Source organism: Phyllobates terribilis, unplaced genomic scaffold (assembly GCF_046119375.1).
Source record: "Phyllobates terribilis strain yellow unplaced genomic scaffold, ASM4611937v1 Scaffold_5__5_contigs__length_657084704, whole genome shotgun sequence".
Classification (NCBI taxonomy): Eukaryota; Metazoa; Chordata; class Amphibia; order Anura; family Dendrobatidae; genus Phyllobates; species Phyllobates terribilis.
This window is the reverse complement of record NW_027362765.1, coordinates 93,236,737-93,261,601: the sequence shown is the minus strand read 5'-3', so window position 1 is coordinate 93,261,601 and position 24,865 is coordinate 93,236,737.

Genomic DNA, 24,865 nt, shown 5'->3' with positions numbered 1-24,865 from the left:
TTTCTTTGGATTTCTCTTTGGATGGGACTACTGTGACACCCCAGGGGTCTGGTTGTCACAGTGATAGAGATATTACGTCTGAGAGCAGGTGGGAGGTCCTTTGGTCAGGGATCCTGTGCATGCCACACCTCCTGCCCAGCCTTGGGAGGGGAAGAACTTCCCCTGTATAAACCCGGGGCTGAGGCAGGGTAGTGAGTCCAGGAAGAGTAGAGACAAGAGCAGCATAGGAAGCAGCAGAGTCACAAGGAGTCAGGGGCTGGCAGCTAAAGAGCTCGCCCTGACTAAGAAGATTCTTTACCGGACCCGGAGTCCGAGGCTGTGGGGACTAACTTCTACCCAGCAGCAGAATCCGTCAGGCAGGGGATTTCAGGTCCCCTGGCCCAGAAGCCCGAAGGCCCGGTCACACGCGTGGGACCAGCACCGCCATCGTGGAGCGGAAGCCATTAGAAGGCCCCGAGTCACCGGCCATACGGGTGAGCACCACACGGTACACTCAGGGACGTGGGCTACTTACATCAGCTTCTAGCAAGGTAGCCAGAAGAGTACAGTCAGCTTGGGAGGCCTACAACTACGCCTGGCCAGGGGAGATCCCATCTGCTCAAGGACTGACCAGGCCCCGTTCGCTAGCAAGTACTCCGGGAGGGTCTATCGTTGTTACCAGTAAAGACCCTGAACGCTACCATACCGTCTCTGAGTGGTTCCTGCTACCCCCATCATCCACGTCGGCTGCCCTGAGGCCATACCCCTCCCGTTGGGGGTTATACTATCCCGCTGCACCATCCTTCCACCGGCCTCAGCGGTCTGCCCTGCAGCAGCAGCCCCCTGGCTGCATTCAACGGGTGGCGTAGTCATCAACCATTTTCTACCGCTAACAGACTGCCGTCCAGTTTGACTCCCTGGGCACGGACCGGGTCACCGCCACGAGACTACAACCCTAAACAGATCCGGCTCCGGGTAAGCTCCCGCGTGCGCAACGCAGCGCGACACAGGCCCAGGGGCGCGTCAACTTTGGCGTAGTCGGCAGGATCACGTGCCCGCAACCACCGGGTACTGCGTGCCTGAAAAGCAAAGACTGTTCAAACTTACCAGTGGTGAAGATTCCCGCCATCGGTGAAGATTCCCGCCATCCGGCGCCATCTTCAGCCTTCTTCCCGCCATCGGTGAAGTTTCCCGCCATCCGGCGCCATCTTCAGCCTTCTTCCCGCCATCCGTGGAGTTTTCCCGCCATTGGACGCCATCTTGAGGACGCCGCGCGGGAAGAAGAGGGGCGTGGACTCCGAAAGCGCGCGAGAACTGAAGCCCCGCCTCACGTCCGGACGTTGCGTAAGGTCCTGGAAGGAGCCCAGCAGACGCCGACGTCACAGGAGCGCGACGGAAGGTCCTCAACCCTGACGATCCACTGCGGAGCCGCGGCCTACGGAAGAGGATCATCGCAAGGTAGGCCACGGTCCACTAGGGGGGAGGAAGATGTCGGATACGGAGGAGAGCTTCACTGCCTCAACCCCCGCCAGCGCTACCGCTGCTGCAGTTATGCCCTTCACCATGCCCTATATCCCGGGAGCAGCTTGGCTACCCCAGTACTCAGGGGAGTCACATACCCTGCATGACTTTAGAGAAAAGCTGGATAGCCTCTTCCAGGTGTACCCCCTCACAGAAGAGCAAAAAGTGAGCATCCTGGTGGCCCAACTAACCGGGGCAGCCAAAAGGGAAGTAAAATCCTGGCCACCTGGGAGGAAGACTGTCGCAGGGATACTAACCCGGCTGAAGGACACCTTTGATACCCGCACCTCAGCCGAGATTAAGCTTAGATTCTACGGGTGCAAGCAGCGAGCGCATGAGAGTATAAGGGACTATGCACTAAACCTACAAGAGGCCCTGAGGGCCATAAAGCAGACCGACCCTAATGGAGTGGGAAACGAGGACAGGCTGTTGACCGAACAATTTATAGAGGGTTTATATTGCAATGCCCACCGCACCCAGTTGCGGGCAATGGCCTTACAGGACCCTCATCTAGAATTTGCACAGTTCAAGGACAGAGCCATCCGGGTGCTCCGAGAACCGGCACCAGGTGGCGTTGTGACCCACAGACGCCCCACTACCACTTACTACCAGGAGGCGGCGCCCTTGTCAGCAGGGCCTGTGGGAGCTGATGCGCAGGCTTTGGACAATGACCCGGCTCCAGACCTACACCATCAGGTCCAAGAGCTAGCTAAAAGCGTTGCTGCGCTAACCCGAACTGTGCAGTCTTTACAGGTTTCCACTCCAGGGAAGATCCAGCTGGCATCCGGACCGGAGGACATCCCGTGGCGTCGACCAAGGAGGACCCCACCGGCCAGAGGAAGACCCAGTGACCGATACAGCGAGGACGGACGACCCATCTGCCGCCGCTGCAATCAACCCGGACATATGGAAAGGTACTGTTCTTTAAACGGGCACAACCTGGGGTAGAGGGCCAACCCCCAGGAAAAAGATCACCAGGCCCATCGAACTGGCGCGACAGATATGTGGGAGGACGTCCAGTCTTGCCTGTGGTACTGGATGGCATTCCCATGAGTGCCCTACTGGACACCGGGTCACAGGTCACCACCATCCCGTACGTGCTCTTCAAGCAGTACTGGAATGACTCGGATATTACCCGCTACCCTGACGACGACTTGAGTATCATCGCCAGCAATGGTCAGCCCGTGCCACAGATCGGATTTAAAGAGGTGACCATCAAAATTGGTAGAGTCGAACTGGCCGCACAGGGACTGATCATTGTAGATATTGACAAACATGAGAGTCACCCAAAAATAACTCTAGGAACTAATGTAATTGAAAATTGTCTTGCAGAGGTGATTTTCCTTTTACAGCAGGTTGCCAAGAATGCCAGCTCCGGCGAGCAGCGGGTGCTCCAGAAAGAGATCCGGGCACTGATGCAACGGCAACAAGTGGAACTCTCCGGCGGTGAGATTGGTAGCGTAAGAATGTGTGACCCTTTTCCTATTGCCATGCCCCCAAAAAGTGAAATGATGATTTGGTGCCGGGCAGCTATTGGTCTGAGAGGTAGAGATTACCAGGCAATGGTAGAACCAGTTTACTCAGACAGTAGGCCCACCATTTTGACAGCACGGGGGGTGGTCAATGTACGCCATGGGAGGGTGCCCGTTCGCATAATAAATATCGGGGAGAGGGAAGTGTACCTGCCCCGGTATGCCACGCTAGCCAAATTATATACCACTAATCAAAATTCTATACAATCTGTGGAACCCTTGCCTCCATCTCACCCGGAGGAAGGTAACGGCTCTAAGAAAGACATGGAGGACTGGTGTCAGCAACTACATCTGGGTACTGACTCCACTCCCTCACACCAGAAACAAGGAGTCTATCGGGTGGTTCAAGAGTATGAGAGAGTGTTTAGTAAACACCCGTTAGACTTCGGGCGAGTCAAGGGGGTAGAACACCGCATCCCCACGGGAGATCATCCTCCCATAAAAGAGAGGTATCGACCCGTACCCCCTGCACATTACCAACACGCCAAGGGGATGCTTAGAGACATGAAGGAGGCTGGGGTAATCCGGGATAGCTGTAGCCCCTGGGCAGCCCCACTAGTTTTAGTCAAAAAGAAAGACAACACCATGAGGATGTGTGTAGATTACCGGAAAATCAACCGTATCACACACAAGGATGCGTACCCCTTACCAAGGATAGAGGAGTCATTGGCTGCTTTAAGATCTGCTAACTTCTTCTCTACCTTGGATCTCACTAGCGGGTACTGGCAGGTTCCTGTAGCAGAGGCGGACCGGGAGAAGACCGCATTCACCACCCCGATGGGACTTAGCGAGTTCACCTGCATGCCGTTCGGACTCTGCAACGCCCCAGGAACCTTCCAACGATTAATGGAGTGCTGTCTGGGCCACAGAAACTTCGAGACGGTCCTGTTGTACCTGGACGATGTCATCGTATACTCCAAAACTTATGAGGACCACCTGAAACACCTGGCGGAGGTGTTCGAAGCTCTGGCGAGTTACGGCCTAAAGGTGAAACCCTCCAAGTGTCACCTCCTGAAACCAAAGGTGCAATACCTGGGACACGTGGTGAGCGCTGACGGAGTGGCTCCCGACCCCGATAAGATCACCGCAATTAAGGGATGGCCAAGCCCCTCCAGCGTAAAAGAAGTGCGGCAGTTCCTAGGGTTGGTAGGCTACTACCGAAGGTTTATTCCCGGTTTCACCAAAAAGGCAGCACCTATGCAGGACCTCCTGATAGGCCAGTCCCGGAAGGCCAAGAACCAGAAGCCGCCCTTCAAATGGGAAAAGCTAGAAGAAGAGTCCTTCCGCCAGCTGAAGATGGCCCTCACGGGGGATGAAATCTTGGCGTACCCGGACTATAGCCAGCCCTTCATCCTCTACACCGACGCCAGTAACATCGGGCTAGGAGCCGTACTGTCCCAGATTCAGCAGGGGAGAGAACGAGTAATCTCCTATGCCAGCCGAAAACTGCGACCCACCGAAAGGAACCCCGAAAATTACAGCTCATTTAAGCTAGAGTTCCTGGCCGTGGTATGGGCAGTCACCGAGCGCTTTAGGCATTACCTCGCTTCTTCCCGGTTCACCGTATACACGGATAACAACCCGCTGACACACCTGGACACGGCAAGACTCGGTGCCCTGGAGCAGAGGTGGATGGCCCGTCTGTCCAACTACGAGTTCACAATTAAATACCGGGCAGGGCGCTCCAATACCAACGCGGACGCCCTGTCCAGGATGCCCAACCTGCCGGACGGAGGAGAAGATCCGGAGGGACTGGAAGAAGTTGAACTCCCTGCGTTCCACCGTCATGGGACTATCCAGTATTCCCACCGGGTAAGGAGTAAGCAGGCTGCTACGTTGAACCCCTTACCTCACTACAACTGGGCGGAAACGCAAGACAGCGACCCTGCCGTCCGACTGGTGAAGGAGATGCTGACTCGCCCGGAGGCTAGCCTGGAATCAGACGCTCCAGAGGAAGCCAAACAACTATGGGCAGAGAAGAGTCGACTGTTCCTTTACAAGGGGAAGTTGTGCCGCAGAATGGTTAACTCCAGGACGCATGAACTACTCTGGCAAGTAGTGGTGCCACGAAGAGACGCAGCCATGGTGATGGAGGCATACCACGACGGAGCTGGACACTTCGGGTGGAAAAAGCTGGAGTTCCTACTGCGCGAGCGGTTCCACTGGGTAGGCATGAGGGGAACCATCGAGAAGTGGTGCAGAGACTGTGGCCCGTGCAATCTGAGAAGGAAGGACCGGGCCAGCCAGAAGACTCCCCTGCAGTCCATCGTCACCCGGCAACCGTTGGAACTGGTAGCCTTGGATCATGTAAAACTGACCCCCAGCAGAAGTGGCTACGTCTACGCGTTAACCATCGTGGATCATTACTCCCGGTTTCTGGTTGTCGTCCCCGTCAAGGACTTAACGGCTCGAACAGCAGCTAGAGCCTTCCAGCAGCACTTTTGCCGTCCACACGGGTACCCGGACCAAGTGCTGACGGACCAGGGACCTGCCTTTGAAGCGGAGGTCTTCCAGGAATTCTGCAATCTGTATGGCTGCCGGAAGATAAGGACGACACCCTACCATCCGCAAACTAATGGACTTTGTGAGAAAATGAACCAGGTGGTAATGGATCTTCTAAAAACGTTGCCCCTGGAAGAACGCAGTCTGTGGCCTGAGAAGTTGCCCGATCTGGTGGACCTATACAACCACATCCCGGTAGGTTCCACCAACTGTACCCCGGCTTACCTAATGAGGGCAAGACCTGGTAAGTTACCTGTTGACCTGGAAATGGGAGTCCTGACGCCCGAGGACACTTCACCAGAAACGGACTGGGACACAGAGAGGCAGCAGCAGTACCGGAAAGTACAGGAGAGCGTGGAGCGAAGTCTCTGTCAGGCTAGGGAAAGACAAGAGAAGACTTACAACCAGTATGCTCCCGCTGTTCCCCTGGTACCCGGAGAGCAGGTCTTGAAGAGGAAGATACGGCTCCACAAGTTGGACGACCAGTGGGAGAAGGACCCGTACACCGTACTGCCCTCAAGCCACGAGAACCCGAAGGTCTGTACCATCAGTAAAGACGGAGGGGAAACCACAGCCATTGTATCCCGGGACCACCTGAAGAAGTGCCCCGAACAACTGAGGAACCCTGAGGAGGAACAGGAAGACCATCGACCCGTGGAAGAAAGGGAAGATATGGTTAGTACCGTGCTCGGGGACTTCCCTCGGTCTTGGACTCAAGTCAATGGTGCAGTTGTGGTACCCGTACTCACCTTCCTCCAACCATCATCCCAAGAACCTACGGAGCAACGGGTAGAGCTGGAAGAGCAGCCGGTCCAGGAGGCAGAAGACTCCACCCAAGCGGAACAGGAGAATCCACCCTCTGCTTATAGTGAGCCTGCCGTACCCCTAGTGAGACAAAGAGCCGGTAGACAGCTGCCCAGTTTACCCTTGACAGCTCCTACACCCTGTAGTTCAGGGCCAGACAGTCAGCTCCGTAGGTCCACTAGGGCCACTAGAGGCCAGTTACCCGCACGTTGGAGGATCTAAATATTTAAGTTGTTTTACAATGTTTACCTGTTTATTGTTGCTTGTGTGTAATTTTGTGTTTCTAGTTATTTTTAGGAAACCTTGGTGGATTTACCGGGAATCCTTTGTATATAGTTGGAGCGTAACCCAGGATGGACTAGAGACTGTTAAGGACTCGGGGTAGGACAGACCCCTACCTGGTTACGTCTCCCTGTGTTGGTGAAATGGACACCTTTGCTTTTCTTCAAAGACTGCACCCGGTTGCGGACATCCGTGACCATCTTATTGTGTTTCCTTATTGTATTTTATTGTTCTTTGATATACCTTGTTATATTTTTCTAAAAAGTGTTTAGTCCCGGAGTACTAAATTTCACTAGGGGGGAGTGTGACACCCCAGGGGTCTGGTTGTCACAGTGATAGAGATATTACGTCTGAGAGCAGGTGGGAGGTCCTTTGGTCAGGGATCCTGTGCATGCCACACCTCCTGCCCAGCCTTGGGAGGGGAAGAACTTCCCCTGTATAAACCCGGGGCTGAGGCAGGGTAGTGAGTCCAGGAAGAGTAGAGACAAGAGCAGCATAGGAAGCAGCAGAGTCACAAGGAGTCAGGGGCTGGCAGCTAAAGAGCTCGCCCTGACTAAGAAGATTCTTTACCGGACCCGGAGTCCGAGGCTGTGGGGACTAACTTCTACCCAGCAGCAGAATCCGTCAGGCAGGGGATTTCAGGTCCCCTGGCCCAGAAGCCCGAAGGCCCGGTCACACGCGTGGGACCAGCACCGCCATCGTGGAGCGGAAGCCATTAGAAGGCCCCGAGTCACCGGCCATACGGGTGAGCACCACACGGTACACTCAGGGACGTGGGCTACTTACATCAGCTTCTAGCAAGGTAGCCAGAAGAGTACAGTCAGCTTGGGAGGCCTACAACTACGCCTGGCCAGGGGAGATCCCATCTGCTCAAGGACTGACCAGGCCCCGTTCGCTAGCAAGTACTCCGGGAGGGTCTATCGTTGTTACCAGTAAAGACCCTGAACGCTACCATACCGTCTCTGAGTGGTTCCTGCTACCCCCATCATCCACGTCGGCTGCCCTGAGGCCATACCCCTCCCGTTGGGGGTTATACTATCCCGCTGCACCATCCTTCCACCGGCCTCAGCGGTCTGCCCTGCAGCAGCAGCCCCCTGGCTGCATTCAACGGGTGGCGTAGTCATCAACCATTTTCTACCGCTAACAGACTGCCGTCCAGTTTGACTCCCTGGGCACGGACCGGGTCACCGCCACGAGACTACAACCCTAAACAGATCCGGCTCCGGGTAAGCTCCCGCGTGCGCAACGCAGCGCGACACAGGCCCAGGGGCGCGTCACTACCTTATTCTATAAAGAACAGGAATCAAACTCCTGAACAATTGTTGCAACATCACAGTAATGCCTGATCTGACTGGCATGAATTATCTTTGGGGTCCTTAATCAATTCGCACTGCATATATGCACCGGGTAATGGACTCTATTAATAAAGACACTTCCGGAATACCACATTATGTCGCTAGAGCTTCTCCTATCTTGATCTGTTGCTACATAGAATTGACAGGGAGTTAATCTCATTACATCAAAAAATATATATTCCCCACTATCTTACTTATTTATCATTTGGTTTATTTCACATTGCTCATGCGGTACCTCTTTAGTACCCTTTTCTCTTGGGGACATACCGCCCCCAACCAATTATGAACCGTGATATATGGCTCTGAATAAATCTTAACATCTCTGTGTATGTGTATGCGTATGTATATATATATATATGTATATATGTATATACATGTGTATATATGCATTGCTAAACATATTTGTCTTATTATGTTTTATTGGTGGCTCTTTGTCCTCAGGGATTTAAACATGCACATGTACATAATAACGTCGCTGTGCATGTTGCATATTACATTCTCTGATGTGCGCGTCCATGTGCACCTGGACGCGCACATCTTTCTCTTTATATTCAATATGCCTCTTTCCTCCGCCCCCTTCAATATATGGATCTTCAATGATGACTATTTGGGTTAAATTCCCATATCTTATTTTGCTATATATTAGTTATCTCTGATCGTTCTTTCTTCCCCTTCCTTTTTTCTCCTTTACTCATTATACATACTTTCACATCTGTTGGTTTGCATTTAACCTTTACCATCCTGCAGGAGAATCCATGCTCGCATTGACATATGCATTCAGTCCCTTGTTCACCGACTCTCTATATTATGTGTGGGCGTTTTTGCCCACACTTGTTTTTCCATTGGTCTGTGCAGGCGCTGACAGCGCTTTGCCTTATGGGTAGGTGTCATGTGATACCTCTCATGTGACTTGTTCTTTCACTTACTTCCTCTTCCTGCTCCGGGGATAGTGCGCCCCACACATCAGATTGTGGAACCAGTTAATCACATTGTGTATATATATACACTGTGTGCAGAATTATTAGGCACATGAGTATTTTGATCACATGATACTTTTTATACATGTTGTCCTACTCCAAGCTGCATAGGCTTGAGAGCCAACTACCAATTAAGTAAATATGGTTATGTGCATCTCTGTAATGAGGAGGGGTGTTGACTAATGACATCAACACCCTATATAAGGTGTGCTTAATTATTAGGCAACTTCCTTTCCTTTGGCAAAATGGGTCAGAAGAGAGATTTGACGGGATCTGAAAGTCCAAAATTGTGAGATGTCTTGCAGAGGGATGCAGCAGTCTTGAAATTTCCAAACTTTTGAAGCGTGATCACCGAACAATCAAGCGTTTCATGGCAAATAGCCAACAGGGTCGCAAGAAGCGTGTTGGCCAAAAAAGGCGCAAAATAACTGCCCATGAATTGAGGAAATCAAGTGTCAAGATGCCATTCGCACCAGTTTTGCCATATTTCAGAGCTGCAACGTTACTGGAGTATCAAAAAGCACAAGGTGTGCGATACTCAGGGACATGGCCAAGGTAAGGAAGGCTGAAAAACGACAACCTTTGAACAAGAAACATAAGATAAAATGTCAAGAATGGGCCAAGAAATATCTTAAGACTGATTTTTCAAAGGTTTTATGGACTGATGAAATGAGAGTGACTCTTGATGGGCCAGATGGATGGGCCAGAGGCTGGATCAGTAAAGGGCAGAGAGCTCCACTCCGACTCAGACGCCAGCAAGATGGAGGTGGGGTACTGGTATGGGCTGGTATCATCAAAGATGAACTTGTGGGACCTTTTCGGGTTGAGGATGGAATGAGGCTCAACTCTCAGACCTACTGCCAGTTTCTGGAAGACAACTTCTTCAAGCAGTGGTACAGGAAGAAGTCAGAATCGTTCAAGATAAACATGATTTTCATGCAGGACAATGCTCCATCACATGCATCCAACTACTCCACAGCGTGGCTGGCCAGTAAAGGTCTAAAAGAAGAAAAATTAATGACATGGCCCCCTTGTTCACCTGATCTGAACCCCATAGAGAACCTGTGGTCCATCATAAAATGTGAGATCTACAGGGAGGGAAAACAGTACACCTCTCGGAACAGTGTCTGGGAGGCTGTGGTGGCTGCTGCACGCAATGTTGATCGAAAACAGATCAAGCAACTGACAGAATCTATGGATGGAAGGCTGTTGAGTGTCATCATAAAGAAAGGTGGCTATATTGATCACTAATTTTTTTGGGTTTTTGCTTTTGCATGTCAGAAATGTTTATTTCTAAATTTTGTGCACTGATATTGGTTTACTTGGTGAAAATAAACAAGTGAGATGGGATTATATTTGGTTTTTATTAAGTTGCCTAATAATTCTGCACAGTAATAGTTACCTGCACAGAAAAATATCCTCCTAAGATAGCCAAATCTAAAAAAAAAACACTCCAACCTCCAAAAATATTAAGCTTGGATATTTATGAGTCTTTTGGGTTGATTGAGAACATAGTTGTTGATAAATAATAAAAATAATCCTCTAAATACAACTTGCCTAATAATTCTGCACACAGTGTATATGTGCATTGACCCTCAAGCATCAGGACCTGCCCTGATGAAGCCGTATTGACGGCGATACGCGTGGACTTCGCTCACTCCTATGGTCCCTCTCCCATTTTCCCCGCTACGTCCACATGCATTTGTGGCGCCCCTGAGAGTTCGACCGCCACAGGAATGCTGCACTTCTCCAATGGAGTGTGGTGTTCCTCCTCTGAGGTAAGGCCAGTGTGATGGTAGTGATCTAGCCTTTTGCATCCAACACCACATTTCCACCAGAGGGAGCTAGTATGCACTAGGTGCTGCTCCCCTGGTTACAGGGAGACTGGGGAACACAAAGTGGTAGGAACCAGTTAGTGGGTGTGGGTGGAGGAACATTAGTTAGTTACACTTCACATTTCATATTTAATAGAATGCCATCTTTGATCTTGGTCCTTTGGTTCTTTTCTGTCTTTTGGTCCTTTTGGCTAGTGCCTGTCTAGTCTTTTGCTAGTCTATCGGCTGTCACTGTGCTGTCAAAATACTGTGTGTAATGTGACTTCCCTCCGGGAGCGCAGATCCTGTGTGGGCCTGCACCGGCATGGGACACAGCCCTCGTATCCCGATCTTTGGGACGAGAGGTAGGTTGCAGACAAGGAATGTCTCAACCCGGCCAAAGACCAGGATCAAGAAGGCCCGGGAGCTTTAGAGTGTGGCTCCCTAGCAAATGGGTCCCGGGGAGGATGCAGATGGAGCGGAGCATGCTACCTGTCCTCGCCTACCTGATCTATCCCGGGGAATCCCGGTCCAAGAGGGGTACCGGCCCCCGACACCCGACCTTGTACTCTACGTCCAGGGCAGGAAAGCCCGGTTAGGCCCTGAGGATCCCGCCGGGCGTCGGATGGAGAGGGATTGCCACCCGAGCCCTACACCTGAGAGGAGCTCAGAGGGAGACCCGGCCTATCTACACACGCACAGACGGGAAAGGGTGAAGTCTGTAGTGCAGGAACATTCTGGTGTAGGGTCGCTACCGAACACTGGACTTCCTCGGAGGTAGTCGGACCCCCGTCCCTGGTGGCCGCAGGACTCCGCGAGGAGCAGGGAGTCGCCTTCCCGCTAACGTCTCTGAGTGAGTAAAGCCTTGGAAGTTCACCCCTATGGCCTCCGGACTGTTCATTACGCGCCATACCACGCGACGCAGTGCCTGTACTCCTCGCGCTACTGCTACCCCCTTCATCCTGTCTTGTCTGCCCTGAGGCCTTGCTCCGCCTGTGGGGAGCAGTGAGAACTTTAGCCGCCATGACACCTGGCCTCAGCGGACTGTAGCTGCGCTGGTGACCCTTCACCAGGCACCACAGGTGGCGTAGTCGTTAATCAGCCACTCAACCCGGAATAGCCCACACCATCTCTTTCTAATGTGACGGCCCTGAGCACGGGTCGGGCCCGGGCCACGGCTGCATCCCATCTCTTCAACACAGGGCCCGACACCGAGTCCCCCAACACCCAGGGTAAAACACGGGCTTTCTGAGTAGAGGCGTCACAACCTGGCGTAGTCGGCAGGATATCGTGCCCGCAGCAACGGAGAAGAGTGCCCATTGCTATCGGGTACTGTGTGCCTTACACCTTGAACTGTTGTTTTACACGTAAAATGGCGCCCGCCCAAGAAGAACAGACGCCATAATGCTGAGAAAAGACTGTCTTTGAACGCCTCCCATCGTGGGCTGGGCTTCCGCTTGGAGCCAAAAATGTGGACTGCCCCTTCCATCAGAGACTGTCCGCGGGGTAATGCCCGTCAAACTGGATGGGCTGAACGAAGGCGAGCCTGTCAGCATTCCGCCCAGGAACCGCCCTGAAAGAGGAGGAAGAAGAAGAAAAGCAACAAGGTGCGGCCATGTCAGTCGGAGCTTGGCAGTCAACGGAGGCGGACATGAATGCCTCTGGGGAGCAAGTCCATGCAACTACTGAACCCAGTTCAGGCCCTTCACCCGGCAGAGAGCAAGGCGGCAGCGCGCTAACCCCGGGAGATATTGAATTTCTCCATAAAGAAGCTCCGGAACTTGCAAGGAGGCAGAAAGAGGCCCAGGAGGCGGCGACGGCAGCGTGGAAAGAAGAAATGCTGCTGCGTATTCGAGACCGCTACCGATGAGTAGAGGATCCAGGACCAGTCGACTTGGAGATCGAGGTCAAGGGTGACCTCGCGGCGGGTGAGTGTGCAACCCCTGCCCCGGCTGCAGAGCCAACAGAGACTATCCTGGACCTCATGGCGGAGTACATAGTCCCCCACGCGGTCACCTGGGAGCAAGTGTGGCACCCCAGGGGTCTGGTTTCCACAGTAATAGCAATATTATGTCTGAGAGCAGGTGGGAGGTCTCTTGGTCAGGAATCCTATGCATGCCACACCTCCTGCCCAGTCCTGGGAGGGGAAGAACTTCCCCTATATAAAACTGGGGCTGAGGCAGGGTTAGTTAGTTAAGAAGGAGAGTTAAGAAGAGGAGCAGCTATAGGAAGAAAGATCAGGAGCTCAGTGGGAGCAGTGCTACAAGGAATCAGGGGCTGGAAGCTGTAGAGCTCGCCCTGATTGAGGAGTTATCACCGGACCCGGAGTCCGAGGCTGTGGGGACTAATCCTTACCCAGCAGCAGAAACCGACCGGCAGGGGATTTCAGGTCCTCTGGCCAAGAAACCCGAAGGCACGGTCACACGCGTGGGACCAGCACCGCCGTCGTGGAGCGGCAGCTACCAGAAGGCCCCGAGTCACCGGCCATACGGGTGAGCACCACACGGTACACTCAGGGACGTGGGCTACTTTTACCCGCCTTTAGCAAGGTAGCCAGAAGAGTACAATTAGTTGGGGAGGCCTACAACTCCGCCTGGCCAGGGGAGATCCCATCTGCTCAAGGACTGACCAGGCCCCAATCGCTAGCCAGTACTCCGGGAGGGTCTATCTTTGTCACCAGTAAAGACCCTGAACTACACCGCATCGTCTCTGAGTGGTTCCTGCTACCCCCATCATCCACGTCGGCTGCCCTGAGGCCATACCCCTCCCGTTGGGGGTTATACCATCCACGCTGCACAATCCTTCCACCGGCCTCAGCGGTCTGCCCTGCAGCGGCAGCTCCATAGCTGCATTCAACGGGTGGCGTAGTCGTCCAACATCTACTGCTAATATACTGCCACTCAGTTTGACTCCCTGGGCACGGACCGGGTCACCGCCACGAGACTACTACCCCCAACAGGCCCGGCTCCGGGTAGTCCCCGCGTGCGCAACGCTACACCAAGTAGGCCCAGGGGCGCGTCAACTTTTGGCGTAGTCGGCAGGATTTCGTGCCCGCAACCACCGGGTACTGCGTGCCTGAAAAAGACTGTTCAAACTTACCAGTGGTGAAAATTCCCGCCATCCGGCGCCATCTTCTACCTTCTTCCCGCCGTCCGCGAAGTTTTCCCGCCATCCGGCGCCATCTTCTGCCTTCTTCCCGCCATCCGTGGAGTTTTCCCGCCGTTGGACGCCATCTTGAAGACGCCGCGCGGGAAGAAGAGGGGCGTGGACTCCGAAAGCGCGCGAGAACTGAAGCCCCGCCTCACGTCCGGACGTTGCGTAAGGTCCTGGAAGGAGCCCAGCAGACGCCGACGTCACAGGAGCGCGACGGAAGGTCCTCAACCCTGACGATCCACTGCGGAGCCGCGGCCTACGGAAGAGGATCATCGCAAGGTAGGCCACGGTCCACTAGGGGGGGAGAAAGATGTCGGATACGGAGGAGAGCTTCACTGCCTCAACCCCCGCCAGCGCCACCGCTGCTGCAGTCATGCCTTTCACCATGCCCTACATCCCGGGAGCAGCCTGGCTACCCCAGTACTCAGGGGAGTCACATACCCTGAATGACTTTAAAGAAAAGCTGGATAGCCTCTTCCAGGTGTACCCCCTCACAGAAGAGCAAAAAGTGAGCATCCTGGTGGCCCAACTAACCGGGGCAGCCCAAAGGGAGGTAAAGTCCTGGCCACCTGGGAGGAGGACTGTCGCAGGGATATTAACCCGGCTTAAGGACACCTTTGATACCCGCACCTCAGCCGAGATTAAGCTTAGATTCTATGGGTGCAAGCAGCGAGCACATGAGAGTATAAGGGACTATGCACTAAACCTACAAGAGGCCCTGAGAGCCATTAAGCAGACCGACCCTGACAGCGTGGGAAACGAGGACAGGCTGTTGACCGAGCAATTTATAGAGGGACTATATTGCAATGTCCACCGAACCCAGTTGCGGGCCATAGCCTTACAGGATCCTCATCTGGACTTTGCACAGTTCAAGGACAGAGCCATCCGGGTGCTCCGAGAACCGACACCGGGTGGCGTTGTGACCCACAGGCGCCCAGCTATCACTTACCACCAGGAGGCGGCGCCCTTGTCGGCAGGGCCTGTGGGGGCTGATGCGCAGGCTTTGAACAATGACCCGGCTCCAGACCTGCACCATCAGGTCCAAGAGCTAGCTAAAAGCGTTGCTGCGCTAACCCGAACTGTGCAGTCTTTACAGGTTTCCACTCCAGGGAAGATCCAGCTGGCATCCGGACCGGAGGACATCCCGTGGCGTCGACCAAGGAGGACCCCACCGGCCAGAGGAAGACCCAGCGACCGGTATAACGAGGACGGACAACCCATCTGCCGCCGCTGCAATCAACCCGGACATATGGCAAGGTACTGTCCTTTAAACTGGCACAACCTGGGGTAGAGGGCCAACCCCCAGGAAAAAGATCACCAGGCCCATCGAACTGGCGCGACAAATATGTGGGAGGACGTCCAGTCTTGCCTGTGGTACTGGATGGCATCCCTATGAGTGCCCTACTGGACACCGGGTCACAGGTCACCACCATCCCGTACGTGCTCTTCAAGCAGTACTGGAATGACTCGGATATAACCCGCTATCCAGACGACGACTTGAGTATCATCGCCAGTAATGGTCAGCCCGTGCCACAGATCGGATTTAAAGAAATGACCATTAAAATCGGTAGAGTCGAACTGGCAGCACAGGGACTGATCATTGTGGACATTGAAAAGCGCGAGAGTCACCCAAAGATAACTCTGGGAACTAATGTGATTGAAAATTGTCTTGCAGAGGTGATTTTCATTTTACAGCAGGTTGCCAAGAACGCCAGCTCCGGCCAGCAGCGAGTGCTCCAGAAAGAGATCCGGGCACTGATGCGACGGCAACAGGTGGAACTCTCCGGTGGTGAGATTGGTAGCGTAAGAATGTGTGACCCTTTCCCTATTGCCATGCCCCCGAAAAGTGAAATGATGATTTGGTGCCGGGCAGCTATTGGTCTGAGAGGTAGAGATTACCAGGCTATGGTAGAACCAGTCTACTCAGACAGTAGGCCCACCATTTTGACAGCACGGGGGGTAGTTGATGTACGCCATGGGAGGGTGCCCGTTCGTATAATAAATATCGGGAAAAGGGAAGTATACCTGCCCCGGTATGCTACGCTAGCCAAATTATATACTATCAACCAAAATTCTATACAGTCTGTGGAACCCTTGCCTCCATCTCACCCGGAGGAAGGTAACGGCTCTACGAAAATAATGGAGGATTGGTGTCAGCAACTACATTTGGGTACTGACTCCACTCCCTCCCACCAGAAACAGGGAGTCTACCGGGTGGTTCGAGAGTACGAGAGAGTGTTTAGTAAACACCCGTTAGACTTCGGGCGAGTCAAGGGGGTAGAACACCACATCCCCACGGGAGACCATCCTACCATAAAAGAGAGGTATCGACCCGTACCCCCTGCACACTACCAACACGCCAAGGGGATGCTTAGAGACATGAAGGAGGCTGGGGTAATCAGGGATAGCTGTAGCCCCTGGGCAGCTCCACTAGTCTTGGTCAAAAAGAAAGACAACACCATGAGAATGTGTGTAGATTACCGGAAAATTAACCGTATCACACACAAAGATGCGTACCCCTTACCAAGAATAGAGGAGTCTTTGGCTGCTTTAAAATCTGCTAACTTCTTCTCCACCTTGGATCTCACTAGCGGGTACTGGCAGGTTCCTGTAGCAGAGGCGGACCGGGAGAAGACCGCATTCACCACCCCGATGGGACTTAGCGAGTTTACCTGCATGCCGTTCGGACTCTGCAACGCACCAGGAACCTTCCAGCGATTGATGGAATGCTGTCTGGGACACCGAAACTTTGAGACGGTTCTGTTATACCTGGACGATGTCATCGTCTATTCTAAGACCTACGAGGACCACCTGAAACACCTGGCGGAAGTGTTCGAAGCTCTGGCAAGTTACGGCCTAAAGGTGAAACCCTCCAAGTGTCACCTCCTGAAGCCAAAGGTGCAGTACCTGGGACACGTGGTGAGTGCTGACGGAGTGGCTCCCGACCCTGATAAGATCACCGCAATTAAGGAATGGCCAAGCCCCTCCAGCGTAAAGGAAGTGAGGCAGTTCCTCGGGTTGGTAGGCTACTACCGAAGGTTCATTCCCGGTTTCACCAAAAAGGCAGCTCCTATGCAGGACCTCCTGATAGGCCAGTCCAGGAAGGCCAAGAACCAGAAGCCACCCTTCAGATGGGAGAAGCTGGAAGAAGAGTCCTTCCGCCAGCTGAAGATGGCCCTCACGGGGGATGAAATCCTGGCGTACCCTGATTATAGCCAGCCCTTTATCCTCTACACCGACGCCAGTAACATCGGGCTAGGAGCCGTACTGTCCCAGATCCAGCAGGGGAAGGAACGGGTAATTGCTTACGCCAGCCGAAAACTGCGACCCACCGAAAGAAACCCTGAGAATTACAGCTCATTTAAGCTAGAGTTCCTGGCAGTGGTGTGGGCAGTCACCGAACGCTTTAAGCACTACCTCGCTGCTTCCCAATTCACCGTGTACACGGATAACAACCCGTTGACACACCTGGACACTGCAAGACTCGGTGCCCTAGAGCAGAGATGGATGGCCCGCTTGTCCAACTATGAGTTTACAATCAAATACCGGGCAGGACGCTCCAATACCAACGCGGACGCCCTGTCCAGGATGCCGAACCTACCGGACGTAGGGGAAGATTCAGAGGAACTGGAAGAAGTTGAACTCCCCGCGTTCCACCGTCATGGGACTATCCAGTATTCCCACCGTGTAAGGAGTAAGCAATCCGCTACGTTCAACCCATTACCTCATTACAACTGGGCGGAGACGCAAGACAGTGACCCTGCCGTCCGACTGGTAAAGGAGATGCTGACTCGGCCAGATGCACGCCTTGACCCAGACGCTCCAGAGGAAGCCAAGCAACTGTGGGCTGAGAAGAGTCGACTGTTCCTTTACAAGGGGAAGTTGTGCCGCAGAATGGTTAACTCCCGGACGCATGAACTAATCTGGCAAGTAGTGGTGCCAAGAAGAGACGCAGCTATGGTGATGGAGGCATACCACGACGGAGCTGGGCACTTCGGATGGAAGAAGCTGGAGTTCCTACTGCGCGGGCGGTTCCATTGGGTAGGCATGAGAGGAACCATCGAGAGGTGGTGCAGAGACTGTGGCCCATGCAACCTAAGAAGGAGGGACCGTGCCAGCCAGAAGACTCCCCTGCAGTCCATCATCACCAGACAGCCGTTGGAACTGGTAGCCTTGGATCATGTAAAACTGACCCCAAGCAGAAGTGGCTACGTCTACGCGTTAACCATCGTGGATCACTACTCCCGGTTCTTGGTTGTCGTCCCCGTCAAGGACTTAACAGCTCAAACAGCAGCTAGAGCCTTCCAGCAGCACTTCTGCCGTCCGCACGGATACCCGGAGCAGGTGCTGACGGACCAGGGGCCTGCCTTTGAAGCGGAAGTCTTCCAGGAGTTCTGCACCCTGTATGGCTGCCGGAAGATAAGAACAACACCCTATCACCCGCAAACTAATGGACTTTGTGAGAAAATGAACCAGGTGGTGATAGATCTTCTGAAAACATTGCCCCTGGAAGAACGTAGTCTGTGGACTGAAAAGCTGCCCGACCTGGTGGATCTATACAACCACATCCCTGTAGGTTCCACCAACTGTACCCCGGCTTACCTAATGAGGGCAAGACCTGGTAAGCTTCCTGTTGATCTGGAGATGGGAGTCCTGACACCCGATGACACTTCACCAGAAGCAGACTGGGACACAGAGAGGCAGCAGCAGTACCGGAAAGTACAGGAGAGCGTGGAGCGAAGTCTCTGTCAAGCTAGGGAAAGACAAGAGAAAACTTACAACCAGTATGCTCCCGCTGTTCCCCTGGTGCCCGGAGAGCAGGTCTTGAAGAGGAAAAGACGGCTCCACAAGTTGGACGACCAGTGGGAGAAGGACCCGTACACCGTACTGCCCTCAAGCCACGACAACCCAAAGATCTGTACAATCAGTAAAGACGGAGGGGAAACCACAGCCATTGTATCCCGGGATCACCTGAAGAAGTGTCCCGAACAGCTACGGAACCCTGAAGAGGAACAAGAAGACCCTCGACCCGTAGAGGAAAGGGAAGATATGATTAGTACTGTGCTCAGAGACTTCCCTCGGTCTTGGACTCAAGTCAATGGTGCTGTTGTGGTACCCGTCCTCACGTTCCTCCAACCAGCATCCCAAGTGCCTACGGAGACACAGGTAGAGCTGGAAGAACAGCCGGTCCAGGAGGCAGAAGACCCCACACAAGCAGACCAGGAGAATCAACCCTCTGCTTATAGTGAGCCTGCCATACCCCTAGTGAGCCAAAGAGTCCGTAGACGGCTGCCCAGTTTACCCTTGACAGCTCCTATACCCTGTAGCTCAGAACCAGTCAGCCAGCTCCGTAGGTCCACTAGGGTCACTAGAGGCCAGTTGCCCATACGGTGGAGGATCTAAATGTTCAAGCTATTTTTATTAATGTTTACCTGTTTATTGTTGCTTGTGTATAATTATGTGTTTCTAGTTATTTGTAGGAGTCTTTGGTGGATTTACCGGGAATCCTTTGTGCATATAGTTGGAGCGTAACCCAGGACGGACTAAAAGACTGATAAGGACTCGGGGCAGGACAGACCCCTACCTGGTTACGTCTCCCTGTTTTGGTGAAATGGACACCTTTGTTTTCCTCAAAGACTGCACCCGGTTGCGGACATGCCGTAACCATTCTAATGTGTTTTTCTTTATTGTACTGTTTTTGTTTTTACTTGTTATGTTTACAAAAGTGTGTTTAGTCCCGGAGTACTAAATTTCACTAGGGGGGAATGTGGCACCCCAGGGGTCTGGTTTCCACAGTAATAGCAATATGTCTGAGAGCAGGTGGGAGGTCTCTTGGTCAGGAATCCTATGCATGCCACACCTCCTGCCCAGTCCTGGGAGGGGAAGAACTTCCCCTATATAAAACTGGGGCTGAGGCAGGGTTAGTTAGTTAAGAAGGAGAGTTAAGAAGAGGAGCAGCTATAGGAAGAAAGATCAGGAGCTCAGTGGGAGCAGTGCTACAAGGAATCAGGGGCTGGAAGCTGTAGAGCTCGCCCTGATTGAGGAGTTATCACCGGACCCGGAGTCCGAGGCTGTGGGGACTAATCCTTACCCAGCAGCAAAAACCGACCGGCAGGGGATTTCAGGTCCTCTGGCCAAGAAACCCGAAGGCACGGTCACACGCGTGGGACCAGCACCGCCGTCGTGGAGCGGCAGCTACCAGAAGGCCCCGAGTCACCGGCCATACGGGTGAGCACCACACGGTACACTCAGGGACGTGGGCTACTTTTACCCGCCTTTAGCAAGGTAGCCAGAAGAGTACAATTAGTTGGGGAGGCCTACAACTCCGCCTGGCCAGGGGAGATCCCATCTGCTCAAGGACTGACCAGGCCCCAATCGCTAGCCAGTACTCCGGGAGGGTCTATCTTTGTCACCAGTAAAGACCCTGAACTACACCGCATCGTCTCTGAGTGGTTCCTGCTACCCCCATCATCCACGTCGGCTGCCCTGAGGCCATACCCCTCCCGTTGGGGGTTATACCATCCACGCTGCACAATCCTTCCACCGGCCTCAGCGGTCTGCCCTGCAGCGGCAGCTCCATAGCTGCATTCAACGGGTGGCGTAGTCGTCCAACATCTACTGCTAATATACTGCCACTCAGTTTGACTCCCTGGGCACGGACCGGGTCACCGCCACGAGACTACTACCCCCAACAGGCCCGGCTCCGAGTAGTCCCCGCGTGCGCAACGCTACACCAAGTAGGCCCAGGGGCGCGTCACAAGCGCTAGCTCCTGAGCTGCAATCGGCAGCCGTCGGTGGGGACCTGCGGTGCCGCCCAAGCTCCGAACCGGAGGTGCCTGAAGCTGCGGAGGAGGCCACCGGCTACAACCCAGACTGGTCTGCGTCAATCGAGGACTCGCAGCAACCCGTTCTCACCCCGCTACCTGCACCAGTGGTAACCTGGCCTGAGGCCGAGGAATGGGCCTGGGAAAACCAGGGGGGCGACCTAATGGGCTTCCCGCGGGAGACCCGATCGGAAGCGCGAAGGAGGAGCCAGTGGTGCAGCGACCAGATCTTTCAACTTGCAAGGGAGCAACGTCGGCGGGAGCAGCGCTGCGAGCGCCTCGAGGTCAGGACCAAAGCTGCAAAGACTCGGGCGCGTCAGGAGGAGGCCACCCGTCCCAGCCCCCGGTACGAAGGCAAAGTCGTCCGCTTTCATCACGAGGCGGGGTGGTGGTTCATCCGGTGTCCCCTGTTCCAGGACGATGTGTTCGTCAGCCGGCGGGACGTCGAGCCACTCCTTAAAAAGGGACACCCTGGTCGGAATCTTCTCCCGGGCGATTCAGTGACTTTCACTCGCCACCAGGGGGAGCGTGGGTGGTACGCCCTGGACGTCCACAAAGTGTCTGGGAGCGACGCCACCCCGCCCTCAGCCTCAGGTGACCGGCTAGCCTCCGTCGGGAGGAATGAGCCTTTCCCAACACGAGAGCCTGAAGTCTAAAGCAGCCCCTGGCTGTTGCTGTTGTTGTTGAAGTTTAAGTTCTATGCTGCTATTCTTGTGTTTTTTTCCTTTTTTTACAGAGACTTTGGTCCCTGCGGACTATGGCAGGCGGCGGACTGTGCATTGTATATAGTTATGCATCTATTTAGGTGCTTCCTATTGGTTTTATGCAAAACCGTGCCTTTCTGTCTACCTCAGACCTCAGAAGCAAAACCTGTCTGGAGTGGCTTGTGTGGGGGTCCAGCTCCGGATCTTCAAGCCCTGCAGCCACCCCAGGGCCCACGTAGAGGGTTAAGGGCAGGTCCCTCTTGCTACTGAACTGACCGTTGCCACTTTTAACCAGTCTTCTACCATTGTCTAAAGTCTCTTGTCTTAATTTATGCTTTATACTTTTATAATTTTGTACTCTTGCACTTTTATATTTTTGTATTTTTATATTATGTATCTTGTTATGCAACGTTACAAGAAATGTGCCTCCCATAAAGGGATGATAGTTTTACTTGTTATATAAAAAGAAATTTTCCTGGGTGTTACTTCCTTTGCAGCCCGCGGACGTGCTGTGTTTTACCAGGGGGGAATGTGGCGCCCCTGAGGGTTTGACCGTCACAGGAATGCTGCACTTCTCCAATGGAGTGTGGTGTTCCTCCTCTGAGGTAAGGCCGTTGTGATGGTAGTGATCTAGCCTTTTGCATCCAACACCACATTTCCACCAGAGGGAGCTAGTATGCACTAGGTGCTGCTCCCCTGGTTACAGGGAGGCTGGGGAACACAAAGTGGTAGGAACCAGTTAGTGGGTGTGGGTGGAGGAACACTAGTTAGTTACACTTCACATTTCATATTTAATAGAATGCCATCTTTGATCTTGGTCCTTTGGTCCTTTTCTGTCTTTTGGTCCTTTTGGCTAGTGCCTGTCTAGTCTTTTGCTAGTCTGTCAGCTGTCACTGTGCTGTCAAAATACTGTGTGTAATGTGACTTCCCTCCGGGAGCGCAGATCCTGTGTGGGCCTGCACCGGCATGGGACACAGCCCTCGTACCCCGATATTTGGGACGAGAGGTAGGTTGCAGACAAGGAATGTCTCAACCCGGCCGAAGACCAGGATCAAGAAGGCCCGGGAGCTTTAGAGTGTGGCTCCCTAGCAAATGTGTCCCGGGGAGGATGCAGACGGAGCGGAGCATGCCACCTGTCCTCGCCTACCTGATCTATTCAGAGGGATTCTGGCTGCAAGAGGGGTACCGGCCCCCGACACCCGACCTTGTACTCTACGTCCAGGACGGGAAAGCCCGGTTAGGCCCTGAGGATCCCGCCGGGCGTTGGATGGAGAGGAATTGCTACCCGAGCCCTACACCTGAGAGGAGCTCAGAGGGAGACCCGGCCTATCTACACACGCACAGACGGGAAAGGGTGAAGTCTGTAGTGCAGGAACACTCTGGTGTAGGGTCGCTACCGAACACTGGACTTCCTCGGAGGTAGTCGGACCCCCGTCCCTGGTGGCCGCAGGACTCCGCGAGGAGCAGGGAGTCGCCTTCCCGCTAACGTCTCTGAGTGAGTAAAGCCTTGGAAGTTCACCCCTATGGCCTCCGGACTGTTCATTACGCTCCATACCACGCGACGCAGTGCCCGTACTCCCCGCGCTACTGCTACCCCCCTTCATCCTGTCTTGTCTGCCCTGAGGCCTTGCTCCGCCTGTGGGGAGCAGTGAGAACTTTAGCCGCCATGACACCTGGCCTCAGCGGACTGTAGCGGCGCTGGTGACCCTTCACCAGGCACCACAGGTGGCGTAGTCGTTAATCAGCCACTCAACCCGGAATAGCCCACACCATCTCTTTCTAATGTGACGGCCCTGAGCACGGGTCGGGACCGGGCCACGGCTGCATCCCATCTCTTCAACACAGGGCCCGACACCGAGTCCCCCAACACCCAGGGTAAAACACGGGCTTTCTGAGTAGAGGCGTCACACATTCCTCTTCATCCCACCACATGGGGGTCTATATGAGTAACACTGCCTTTGACAGGTTGGAGTGGCTACACTAGTCTGCATTTCAGGTTCTTTGCTCGCACACTGGATTTGTATAGTTATATACTGTATGTGTTATATGAGCCATTATATAGGTGCTATACTGAGGTTAAATATTTTCTCCAGGGACGCCTGGTTTTGAATTCTATATCTTTATTATACTATATACCTATATGTTTCTGCCTATATGATCCTCTATACCTGCCATTTTGTCCAACCAAACTGCAGTATTTGATGTATGGTGGTTATTTGTAACATGTTCTTATGGGAGAGTGTACCTAGCAATTGATCTATGTCATTATCTGTACCTTCAGGTTATTGATTACTTGTGGACGTGGTCTTTCTGTATGGTTTCTGTTTTTAATTGGTTTTAGCATGTTTGTGTCAGTGCACATTAATACATTTTGGATTTTTTTTGATTTAACACTATTGACTCATAGGTGTGCATTTCCATATTACATTGTCTCTTTCTTCCTTTTTTTTTTTTTTTTTTTTGCTTCAGACCACCAGTCAACAACAATACATAGTTTTTTACTGAACAGAAACTTGGTGGGAGTTATGTACAATAGATAGCGGGTGCATAACTTCAGGAACGTTTCCTTTACAGCATGGAACATCTTAACACACGGTCTCTCTACATCTTTTAGGCTTACTTGTTTCTGTCCCCAAATTCCTCTGCCTCACCACAACTCAACACAGTACTACAATCCAGTAAGTGAGAGTCATGTCCTCAACCCGCTGTTCAGTGTCCTTTTTCCCTTAGGGGAACTAGTTTGCCACTATGGCCATTACTTAGCTCCTCTGCTGGCTGATGCCTTGGAACTACCACCCGGGGTACTCTCTTCATCTCACGTTTCCCTTTTCCATCCTGGCCCGTTACCTCTCTGAGTTATAAACTCAGGGCCGTACTGCTCGTGTCCTGTCCTAGGATCCGTCTTCAGTGCATCACTCCATCTTTCAGTCACTTTTCCTCTTCTCTGCTTCGGATCTCACTATCCACTGCCTCTGTCTCCACCCAAATGAGGGACACCAACGTCACACAGCTCTGCTGACTAGTCAGACCTTAGATCTGCTCTCACTGTAGGCTGAGCCCTATCTGACCTCCTGAACAGAAACTGTCTCTGTCCCTTCACTTTAGCCCCTCCCATTCTGGGCTAGTCCCAGCTATTAACTCCAACTCTCCCTAATGTCGGGCAGAATGCAACATTGTCACCAATAACGCATGTTATGATACCCATTATGCATTCAAATGCATTATAACAATACAGTAGTCTTCACGGGGGAATGTGGGTAGTATGTCCATCTCCTTAAGCTCAAAGGATGAAAGTATGAGGTTTTTCTTTGGGGAATGGGTAAGCCAAGCATAGAATAAAAGCCCCCATACATATTAGACTTAGATTATCCAAGCCCACCAATTTTGGTGGGATCAGGTAACCATTTCATGTATATGA